The 12,603-nt window shown below is 47.7% G+C and overlaps 1 long non-coding RNA gene across 1 annotated transcript in view; it reads right to left on the minus strand.

Annotated features, from left to right (window-relative positions):
• Positions 1-7,627: 7,627 nt before the first annotated feature.
• The window catches only part of LOC129386207 (uncharacterized), a 51,565-nt gene continuing 46,589 nt past the window's right edge, over positions 7,628-12,603 (minus strand). Inside the window, exon 3 of the long non-coding RNA XR_011893438.1 lies at positions 7,628-8,162. This is a non-coding gene — a long non-coding RNA (uncharacterized lncRNA). The remainder of the gene's footprint in view (positions 8,163-12,603) is intronic.

Raw genomic sequence — 12,603 nt, forward strand, 5'->3', positions numbered from 1 at the left:
AAATATGCACAAACTAGCCCAACAATTAAAATAGTTGCGAAGCAGCTTTATTGCGTCACTTGTGACTGGGAGTCGCGTTTACAGGCGACAACTGTTTTCTTGTAGGCATGATCCTCTTTCACTGCCTTTTTCATGTTTGAGTTCAGTGAAGCGCGAAATACGGGACAAAGTACGCCGAGACAGACAAGACAAGCGATTGTCCTGTCTGTCTCACCTTAATTACCTTGCACCGTCTTTCGCGCTTCACCGCTCTCGAACATGCATCACCAACTAGCCGAAAATTCTGCTATTCTGAAGGCCTTTTCACGATTATCAAAGACATGCTGTGCGCTCTACCGTAACAAGACGGGCGACAGATGGCTCCCAGAATAGAAGACATAGACCCTTCCAACAAGAGTTCCCTGAGCGTCTCTATAAAGCCATCTGGACTATTGTGAGCCTAAGTGAGCTCTGCTCTTCTGAAGGCCTTTTCACGATTATCAAAGACATGCTCTGCGCTCTACCGTAACAAGACGGGCGACAGATGGCTCCCAGAATAGAAGACATAGAGCCTTCCAACAAGAGTTCCCTGGGCGTCTCTATAAAGCCATCTGGACTATTGTGAGCCTAAGTGAGCTCTGCTCTTCTGAAGGCCTTTTCACGATTATCAAAGACATGAGAGCACGTTGTTGGGCGAGTCGGTCGTACATACTTGAGGAACTGAACTGCGCTAAAAAAGACACGGACGAGTAATGACATGGACGGGCGCGCGCCCGTCCATGTCATTACTCGCCCGTGTCTTTTTTAGCGCAGTTCCCTTCCTTAAGTAAATCAAAGACATGCTCTGCACTCTACCGTAACAAGACGGGCGACAGATGGCTCTCAGAATAGAAGACATAGACCCTTCCAACAAGAGTTCCTTGGACGTCTCTATAAAGCCATCTGGACTATTGTGAGCCTGCTCTTCTGAAGGCCTTTTCACGATTATCAAAGACATGCTCTGCGCTCTACCGTAACAAGACGGGCAACAGATGGCTCCCAGAATAGAAGACATAGACCCTTCCAACAAGAGTTCCCTGGGCGTCTCTATAAAGCCATCTGGACTATTGTGAGCCTGCTCTTCTGAAGACCTTTTCACGATTATCAAAGACATGCTCTGCGCTCTACCGTAACAAGACGGGCGACAGATGGCTCCCAGAATAGATGACATAGAGCCTTCCAACAAGAGTTCCCTGGGCGTCTCTATAAAGCCATCTGGACTATTGTGAGCCTAAGTGAGCTCTGCTCTTCTGAAGGCCTTTTCACGATTATCAAAGACATGAGAGCACGTTGTTGGGCGAGTCGGTCGTACATACTTGAGGAAGGGAACTGCGCTAAAAAAGACACGGACGAGTAATGACATGGACGGGCGCGCGCCCGTCCATGTCATTACTCGTCCGTGTCTTTTTTAGCGCAGTTCCCTTCCTTAAGTAAATCAAAGACATGCTCTGCACTCTACCGTAACAAGACGGGCGACAGATGGCTCCCAGAATAGAAGACATAGACCCTTCCAACAAGAGTTCCCTGGGCGTCTCTATAAAGCCATCTGGACTATTGTGAGCCTGCTCTTCTGAAGGCCTTTTCACGATTATCAAAGACATGCTCTGTGCTCTACCGTAACAAGACGGGCGACAGATGGCTCCCAGAATAGAAGACATAGACCCTTCCAACAAGAGTTCCCTGGGCGTCTCTATAAAGCCATCTGGACTATTGTGAGCCTGCTCTTCTGAAGGCCTTTTCACGATTATCAAAGACATGCTCTGCGCTCTACCGTAACAAGACGGGCGACAGATGGCTCCCAGAATAGAAGACATAGAGCCTTCCAACAAGAGTTCCCTGGGCATCTCTATAAAGCCATCTGGACTATTGTGAGCCTAAGTGAGCTCTGCTCTTCTGAAGGCCTTTTCACGATTATCAAAGACATGCTCTGCGCTCTACCGTAACAAGACGGGCGACAGATGGCTCCCAGAATAGAAGACATAGACCCTTCCAACAAGAGTTCCCTGGGCGTCTCTATAAAGCCATCTGGACTATTGTGAGCCTGCTCTTCTGAAGACCTTTTCACGATTATCAAAGACATGCTCTGCGCTCTACCGTAACAAGACGGGCGACAGATGGCTCCCAGAATAGAAGACATAGACCCTTCCAACAAGAGTTCCCTGGGCGTCTCTATAAAGCCATCTGGACTATTGTGAGCCTAAGTGAGCTACCGCTCCAAAACCCAGCAGAAGCGGCAGCACAGGCGCTTTGTACTCCCACACCACAGCACAGTTATAAAGGTGCTTTCTCACCTTCCTTTCAGTCGACTTTCCACCATCATGCGTGCAGAAGGCCAATGAATATCTGCTGCATGCTTTTAAGACGAAGTTGTCCTTGACTACCCTCCCCCCCCTACCACCCACCCACCTCCACTTTGAGGGTGCGCTGTCTTGCACGGCGGGCCGGTACCGAAGATAGTGAGAAACCCAGGCTCGGTGTCACCGTGAGCGTTATACTTCGAGCACAGACGCGAGCTCCGCTATACAATGTAAATGAAACCGAAGCGTGCACTGAATGCGGAGAAGGCAGAGGTCGCAAGAAGCGTCGAGTGGTGCAGCAACTTCGTCAGCACACAACGAAGCGGGCTCTGAAACGCGACTGCACGCTGGATCGCAAACGCTATAGTTTGCGACGAGCGGCGTCGAGTGGCGAGAGGGTCGCGGGGAGCGCAGGGAACGTTCCGCCACTATGATTTCGCCCCGAAGCGCGAAGCGAAGCAGCGGCGATACACAGCCAAAAATGAATTACAAGGCGAATCACTTTAAATCCAACTTGCAACATACTTATTTCATTTCACCCTAATTTATTCACAAAAACAATTGATAACAGTATTTTTCACGGCCGATACCCCAGAGTGGGTTGAAGCCTTTCGTCAAGTCGGGTGGCGTCGATGCGCATTGATGGGACAGCAACGGAACCAAAGCGTGTTGCTTACAAATGCAAACAAGTACTTTGAGAGGCGCTGCATGTAAAAGTCGCCTTACGTGGAATTCCTGGCGGAGGAAGCGTGCTTACCATTTTCAGTCACAGGAGGCACTGTGTGTTTACACCTTGAGAAAGTCCTGCAGATCAAAGGCGTGACTTAAACGTCAATTCAAACTTCGGCGAAGCCACAGAAGGCTATTTAAATTTCCAATCCTCCTCAAACAACATATCTCACAACATCTAACTTCTCTTTTGGACACTCTCGCACCTTCGCATGGAGGCATTGGAGGTATTCATCATCCCAGAAATCAGCCCAGAAAGCAACGAGCGTCACGTAGAAATCACCCCGCACAAGCAGAAAGACACCTGCTTGTCCTTTTTGTTTTTCAATAAATGATTTTCCTCCTCCTCCTCCAGATTATATAGAACCATGCCGTTCGGCATTGTTCTGGCAAGTTCTTCTTACATCTTTATTGATGGTTCCTCAACCATTCAGATCTCTTCGTGGTCAGACAGACGGCTCTCGCATCACCGTGAATGGGCGGTGACATGCGCTACAGCCGAACTTCCGCGGATCGAAGAGGCCATTATTTCGATTCTTATTCAGCCACCATGGCGCTGAGACATATTAGCACACTCCACACAATCGTTGCACAATGTACGCAGAGCGAACAGCACCAGGAACCACAGTCCTTTTGGGCTCGAGAATAAGCCGACCTCCATTTATTGCGTTTCACTTGGCTCCAGTGCGCCTGTGGCCTGCACGAAAATGGAACAGTGACTGCACAGGCCTGCACGGTGCTTCTAGTGAAATTACTGAATGTAGGGCGTATAGTGGCCATGGCGTTGCGCTACTAAGCCCGAGGGAACGGGATCAAATCCCAGCCGCCGAGGCTGCATTTCGGTGCGGGTTAAATGCAATAACGTCCGTGCGCCCCTGCATTGGGTGCACGTTAAGGAAGCCCACGTGGTCAAAATTAATCCGCTGCCCGCCACCACACTGCGGGCTTCATGATCAAATCGTGGCGTTGGCGCGTTACGAAACGGGGTGCGTCACTCGTGGCGTAATATTGTCACGCGTAAATTGTTATTTGCCGACGATCGTTTTCGACCGATATCACTGTTACCCAGCATTCGCTCGGAGCAAGACGTGCTTATTATATGAAATTTCTTGAACGTTGTCGCCAGCGCTACAGCGAACCAGTCTTGTATAATGGGTTCTCTGCGCGCGGCGCGAGTGTTGTCGTACGACGTTCCCTGATGTACGCGAACGCCAGCGATATTACTCTGTAATTTAACGTAAGACAACTATAAATAGCCGACAGACCGGTCCCGTGAGTTTTCCGATGGCTGACGATCGTGCTCGCCGCTATCGCTGTAACCTAAATGCTGCTTGTATTTCTGGGCAAAAGTCCATCTAGGGAAGAGCTACACCGCATAAAGAGCTAGGGGCCGAATTCACAAACCTCTTCGATTCTAAGGGCCTTTTTCCCATTGGCCGGTGGCTTTCGCTAACAATATGTTCAGCAACACGATTGGCCAACATTCGCTCTTACCGAACAGTTGCAGCGTAAGAACTTTATGTATGAATATCGGGCCTATAAGTTCTTAATTCCCACCATATAGGTAGTGTTTTGATTCTTCGCCACATAAGCGCTGCTGCAATATTTGAAAGCTACCGGATTGAGTCGGCGTCTGTGATCCGGTCTGAGGGACCGAATGATATCCCCAGTGGACTTTCTCTTCGTTTAATCTTTCCGTCCCCCTTTCCCTTTCCCCAGTGTAGGGTATAGGGTAGCCAACCGGGCTCAGTCCTGGTTAAGCTCCCTACCTTTCATTTATCATTTGCTCTCTCTCTGTCTCTCTCTCTCTCTCTTCACCGTCAGCTCAACGTGACGTTTGGTGGATAGGAAAATAGATATTACGTCGATGCGGAAGTGAGTTTCCTCTGTGCCGAACCGCTTCATCAGCACGTCTACCTGCGTGCGGTCAAGCGAGGGCTGAATTCAGAAAACGTCTTCTCTTTTTTTGTTGTTGTTCGTGAGTGTTATTTGCCATCGGCCTGCCATCTTTGCTAACATTATGCCCAGCATCTGGTTTTGTTAGAATGTGCCATTACTTATAATTCTAGCCTAAAGACATCTTGTGCCCCAGTCCTGAAGTCGAAACTCACTCGTCAAATTCCGCGAACGGTAGAAATACCATACCACTGGCACCGTCTGAACGCTGCATTTACGAAAGTTTACTCGTGATTTATTCGACTGACTGTGCATTGAGGGATGCGCACAGAATAAATCAGGCATTGTTGTGATCAACATCTGGAAGTTTATTTACGCCATCATTCGTTTGTACAGAAAGAATCTCTTTGTAACATTCTTCTTTGTAGCAGCCCCTAATTGGGGCTGCCTAAGGTTTGCGGCTCGAAAAATCTTCGGCCTTTCCCTCCCCGCCGACAAGTTTGGGGGAGGGGGGCGAGAGCAGTCCTGCCCCCCCCCCCCTATCCTGTTATTGATGCTTATGATTTTGACTACGGTGCTTAGTGCAATTCTAGTTGTTTTTTTTTCAGGGTACACTCATGACCAAGAACAGCGAGTAGAAGAAGATAGGCCAGAGGTGCCGTCAATCCGGAGTAGCCTATAGCTTTTGAGCTGCGGGTCTCCGCACCCGCTTGCATGCTCTGCGAGTCCGACATACAAATAAGAAGCAAGAAAGAACCGCAAGCCAAAGTTTCTTCTTTTTTTTTTTCACTCGATAGCACGGCCCCTAAGACGAATGTACACCCATCGCTATGCTCTTCTAAATGCGCGCGCAATAAAACCGCCCGCACTGCGCAGCCGAGTGACGTATAGAGAACGAAGTATGTGTCGACACTTCAAACTCAACGATCTTTACAGTACCCGACTGACCATAAGGTGGCACGCGTTTTCATTACTACGAGGCCTTCTATGAAATGTGAAAAGCCAACGCGCGACGCGCGTGCTTTTCCAATGACGTGTTCTGCGCGGAAACTATGACTGATTTGTCACACGCACGACAGTTCGCTGTCCTCTTGGCTCGCGGCGCCAAATGCCCACTTGTCCGTTAGTGACGCGTCCCGTATATCTGTTATTTTCCAGCGGCATGAATCAATCGGCCCGTTCGCGATGACGTGCTCCCGGCAGGAATGAGCCATATAGGCTGATGACGTAGAGGCGGTCCGCGACTCGACGCATTTATGTGAAAACGTTTGACGTTTCGCCCCTTCAGAAGAAAGCCAGGTGTTGCCCACACGGCGTGCGAAAAAAATCTGCGCGCAGCGAGAGTATGAAAAAAAAAATGCGCTTCGTCATCTGCTAATTTCTTCGTAGCGCATATTAATTCCTTTGGTGTATCCACCGGTCACGCGTTCGCCTATGCGCGGATAGGCCATGGGGCATGCCATTTAGCCTCTGGATGCCCCTACATCGTAGTAGTTGAGGTATTTCGTATAGGTAAGCCCGTATTGGAGCTGCCTTTTAGCAGAAATGTCACCGCGTATTCTACATTTCCGGGAGTATACGTTCCCGCATTCATATATTGCGTTCGGAATTTCCGGCTTAAACTGAGAAAAAAAAACATTGTAGATAGTTAGGCTAAATATATATTCGGAAGTTTGGTTCTATAACCAAAACATTTCGTATACAAGACCCGACGCATACCTCCTTCGTTTAATTATTATTTCTATGTAAAAACATGGAAAGGTGAACGACGTCAAAGCCGGCTTTCCCCAAATCCCAAATTCGTTACGCAAGAAACAATAAAAAAGAACAAGATAAAGAAGAAAATATAAGACAGCGCAATAAAATTGTTGTTGTCGTCGCTGCTGGTGCTGTTCAATAAATATACACAGATGGGAAGGCAGGCTAACCATCGTGTAATTCACAGATTTCAATCCATTAACTGTGGAAACATCTACTGTGCCGCAGTATGTAGCAGGCTTGCTTGCTTCCTTGCTCCTCGGTTGTGGCGCTTACCCAATACGTGGAATTGGCCAACAAGCCGGCAGTTAAAGGTTAAAAGGGAAGGGGGAGCGAGAAAAATTTAAACGATAAAGTAAACCAGGCTGACGTATCGCATTTATGATAATTAGGAAATACGTATACGTGGTAGATACAGAAATACAAATAATTGTAATTACCTATAAACATCATCTTTTTGTGGTATTAGAATAATTTCGAACACACTATAAGCGATTTAAGTGGCTATCCAATTATTGATTTCGAGAATTAACCTGGTAACCTTCTTGTGTCGCATAGATAGTCGCAAACGGCCACGCAAATGTTATTGTGGCTAAAGCCCAATGAAGGAGCTACCAAGCTCTGACCGCGGATACTCGCATCTTACAGAAATTCTTTTCGAAGCGCATACGTGTGCTGTTCGTTTCCTACGCTACTGTTGGCCATGGCCTATGTTTCTTTTTTATGTCCTTGGCCTTTTTCCATCATTTCAGTATATTTTCCGCCTTCCCGTACACTTTGTAGTCGGTTTCTCTCTCTCTCTCTCTCTCTCTCTCTCTCTCTCTATATATATATATATATATATATATATATATATATATATATATATATATATATATATATATATATATATATATATATATATATATATATATATATCAGCAGCTACATGAAGACGTCATTTATGCGTTCGCGCTTCACAATACGCCATAACAATCCCCTGTCTACACTGTCGTAGGCTCCTTTAATATCGAGAAAGGCTACTCTATGCATGCAGTTAATAGCAAACGTATTATCGTCTAAGCGTGGGCCTTATCTGAGCCCATCCTGTAGTTCCCCTAGTGAGTGAGTGAGGGAGTGAGTGAGTGAAACTTTATTTGGTCCCCAATAGGCGGGAGTAACTCAACGTCACCTGGCTAGGCCCATTCGGGGACCATCAGGTGAAACCTGACGGCCCTCTCGCAAGTCCTCTGGACTGCCAGGATTTGAGAGGTCTGGGCCTGGGTCCTAACGAGCTTCATCATGTCCTCTTGGGTGAAAGGGGGACCGGCAGAGGCGCCGCCCCACAGTACATGCTCGAAGTCCGCATAATCACCACACAGAGGGCAGTCCAGGCTTGGGTAGCGTTCGGGGTACGTTGTGTGCAGCGCCGTGGGGCTCCGGTAAGTGCTTGTTTGCAGAAGTCTGAGAGTGACTGCCTGAGCCCTGCACAGCGAAGAGTGCGGCAAAGGCATGAGTCCTCTTGATAGATAATTATGTTTGCAGATCTAGTAGGTCTTTTTTTTTTCACCCACTTCGACAGTTATAATATTATGGCTCGCATTTCCATTCTATATTACACGGACGTTACCGTAACTGGCCCGTACCAGCTAATCTTATCCTTATCACCTTTGCCTTCGTAGATGAGGTTCATCTTGCTTTCACGCCATCCAACCGGAATTCTGTTTGTTCTAATCACTTACTCTGTGGCGTTAGTCAACAGTGCTTTGATCTTTGGATCAAGGTTTCTGATTAGCTGTATTGCATTGCATTGGGACCTGCGGCCGTGTCGGCATTTTAAAAGATTTCTACCCTAAATTTTGATTTCTCAGGTTTCTCTGTTGTTGCTTATCCTGTCTGAGCCTGAACTACGTTTTGTTTCATGCCTAAATTATCCATAATAACGCCTCTGGTGCACCGCAGCGCATCGTCTCCTTCGAAGATGTTGCCGTCTTCATCCATTGCAGACGTTTGGGAATATTTAGTTGGATCTCCCGGTGCCCTTACATGGTTCCAGAATATTTATGGCGCGCCTTTGTTTCTCTAGCGAATTTTATGCACCCAACGTTCACTTGCGTCCTTAATTTTCTCCTCCACGAGCCCACTCGCCACGCTTTTCTTTTCTCGGTATCTATTCCATCTATAAGGAGCACCTCTTCTTCGCATAATTCCAACTTTTTGGACGCTCGGTGATCCTTTGGCGCCTGCTTATGCTCTTCTATAGCTTGCTTTACTTCCAGTGTTCCGCCATTTGCGTGGATTCCTCTTTCCAATAAAACAATCGCTTATGTTCTCTCTCTTATCTCCTGCTGCATAACGTAAACCAGTCTGCTGCATTTTTTTTTTTACTTCACACATTCGCTGGCATATTAGCGGGAACTAGTGTTTTGCTCCCGCAGGTAGCAGAGTTGTGCATAATTTTTCCGGTGCCGCTCGCAGCGCTATTCGACGAGCGCTATCACGTGGTGTAAAATGACGTCAAACGTTCAAGTGCACCGCTGCGAAGCCAACTTTACGGGCGCGACGCCGACTGGTCGTTTCCGTCAGTGCCATCGACATTACAGTCAGCGGACCGTCGAGCCAATTGGTCGAGCGTGGGTTGCATTCATCGGCTTCGGGCTTTAGGTTCGGTATTCGACGATATAAAGTCAAGGACCTTGTTGAACTGATACGAAACACGTCATATCGACACTTGCATACCAGCATGACGGGGTGCAGCGTACCAAAGCGCACAAACTGCACGGAAAGTGGCAAAGCTTATTACGCGGTGCCGTGCGGGCAGACAGACGTGCGCCGGCGACTATTATAGGGCTACTGCGCATGGGCGGTGACTGGCCGGCTCCGAAAGGGGCCTGGATATGCAAGGTGCGTTCGCCTTGTTCACAGAGGGGAGGTTGGCTTGGTTACTCTGAAGCAACATTTATCTCGAGTAACAGGCCTGTTAACGCTGAGTTCGCCTGCCTCGAGAAGTTGTACGATCTCTGACGTATGTGTGCAGCGCGACACAGACGCGGGACAAAGAATGAACGACACGTCTGTGACCCGCTGCACACATACGCCAACAACGTTAACTTACCAACTCGCCCAACTCGCCAAATTCGCTGTGCACGCTTGTTCTGACTATGCGGGTCTCGAACAGCGTGTTCAAAACAGTGCAAATACTAGCGCATACAATTTGCCCGTTGCAGCCTGGTTTTTCTATCTTCTGCTCTTTTTATTTTATTTCTTTTTTCGTCGTTCTAATTTTCATGTAACTTCGATGTGCTAGTGTTCATTTTTTTTTTTTTTTTTTTTTTGTAGTAAGCGACAAGCTCGTCCGCTCGCGCTTATGAGACAGCTGTGATAGCTTCAGCATTTACCGCCTGCAATATATTTAATTGTTAGAACGACCTTAGTCGACATGAGGAATGTAAAATTCTGCCTGTATTCTTGTCGAGCGCTGTGTTATAGTTAATGGACTCGAGGGGTATGAGTGCGGCACGAAACATGTGTTCTCATATTACAGTCTGCAATGCGTGAATAATTACTTTGCAAGCTTGCCATTTTCATGTGATTAGTGCAATAAAAATGACCTCTTGTTACGGTTAATAGCCTGTTCCGTTTCCAGTTTCTTTGAATTCTGGCCCCCAAGGCTCCAAGAACCAGTAATCTTGTCCTGCTGCCAGCAGTCATTGGTCAACCATTCCCCTAATTGTACCAAGTAAATTTGATCTATAAGCTCCTGTATCTTGAATCTTTTTCCACTTGCACATTTGCTGCTACGAAGCCGCTCTTTAGTATGCGGCATGAATATATAATAAAAAATTAGCTTTGCATAAAGCGTGTACATGTGAACCTTTGAAATACGTTTAAATCTACGTGTCTGCAGCGCATGTATCGAGAACGTGCAGCTGCTCTGAACGACGGTTAGTGATAAATGACGCTCTGTTAACGGTCGCTGACATAATTGCATGCACAATAGTTCGCTTGGCGACGATCATTAGTCGGCTTTTCGGCAGCCAAAATGCGCTCACATAATTGTCCACTTTACGTGGGTGAAGTTTTCTTTAAGCATCCTTTAAAAAATTTCTTGCCTTCGGGCCTCGGCGAGAAAACTTCATGCTGAAAAACATTGCGCCGCTTTTTGTTGAAAAGTAATGCGCGTTTGCACGCGAGCTTTTGCGCTGTTGGAGCCGCGGGCGTAGTCAGGATTTCGATTTCGGGGGGTCCTGATATGCTCGTTCTTGCGTGTGTTTTTATGCACACATACAAACTAAAAATTTCGGGCGGTTGCAACCGTACCTCGCTCTTTCTGCGCCAATGGTTCGAGCGTGTAGCCTGTATTAAAAGGTGCCATCTTGCTCAGCACTTGCGAGCAATCGCCGCATGCAGCTCGCGACCAGCAGACAAAAATGCAAATGATACACCACGTGGCATTTGCCGCCTGCGCGCGCGAGGAGTGGCTTCACTGCATAGCTGGAACATAATGCGAGACCTATGCGAAACTCTGCTCCCTGCGGGAGCATATACAGGAACACTACGCAGAGGTGCCGCTGATGGCCACCTAGCGGGCGCTTTCGAAAGTACGCTATGGATGCAGTAACAGACGACAACTCTTTGCAGCAAGGATGGCTGAAGTTCGCGGCTGCGGTTTCCCCTTCGTTCGGTGCCATAGCGCTACTTCAGCGGTGAAAGCTGCAGGAAAGGCGCGGGCCTCTGTGAACGCGGACACGTACACGACATTATGCCGGAGTTTGGGAGAACTCAGTCCGCATTCGTTCCCGTTGCGGCCCGCAGACAAGCGCAACGAAGCCCGGTCATTGAAAGTGGAGCTCGTGTCGAGAAGCCGCTTCGTCTTTTTCAACTGCTGCGATGTTTCGATCGTTTTTATTTATTTATTATTCTGTCCTTGCTCTAATACTGTTTCTGTACCTCAATATAAGGCACACGTGGTTGACGCAGACTTGTATCTCCAAGGACTCCGCTTGACGAGCGATGCCTGCGCGCATTGTAGTGATCGTGCTGCCAATACATGCATGGTACATCGCCCTATAAGTGCCGTCAAAGTCGCCCCGGGAAGAGTAATCGCGAATTTGTTGACGTAAGTGCGCGCACTATTTAATGAACTCGCCAAATACACGCGCGATGAAAAGAGCGAGTTTGCGCTGCATCGCCGACGAAATTCCGCCGCGTACGTCAACCGAGTGCTCTTATCGCAGCACTTTTCGCAATGTGAGATTTCCTTACTGACCTTCTTGGAAACGTACAAAGCAAAAAGCTTGCCAACTTTGTCTCTTTCTTTCTTTTTCTTTGTTTTTGACGTTACGGAAGAGACAAGCCACAGGATATATTTAATTTTGGAGCAACGCCGACCCAGGTAATTGGCGCTGGCGACAAGGCCCTGTTCAGCGCTTTGCGGTGTAGGAAAAAAAGCTAAGAAAGAATTAGAATGAGCATTATGGGAAAACACACGCGTACTCAGCTGTGAAACAAACGCCACTCTGTGTGATGAATCTGCTCAGACATCATCATGGTATAAAGGTTTTCTTATAAAATCCTCACGTAACCAAACCGGGAATGGAATCAGTTTATTCAGTGCCAGCGTACATACATACGTACATACATACATACATGCATATATATATATATATATATATATTGACCTCTCCCAAGTCATCGCCGATATCCTACGATCATGTTATACCAAGCAAAAACTGACCACCTCCTATCATCCCCAGACCAACGGCCTTACTGAGCGACTTAATCGGACTATTACTGACATGCTATCGAAATACGTTTCACCCGACCACAAGGACTGGGATGTGGCGCTGCCCTACGTTACGCTCGCCTATAATTCATCACGCCACGGCACCGCTGGGTGAAGCAGCTCGCAGCGCGAGGCCCACCA

The sequence above is a fragment of the Dermacentor andersoni genome, chromosome 3, assembly GCF_023375885.2.
Source record: "Dermacentor andersoni chromosome 3, qqDerAnde1_hic_scaffold, whole genome shotgun sequence".
Taxonomy (NCBI): domain Eukaryota; kingdom Metazoa; phylum Arthropoda; class Arachnida; order Ixodida; family Ixodidae; genus Dermacentor; species Dermacentor andersoni.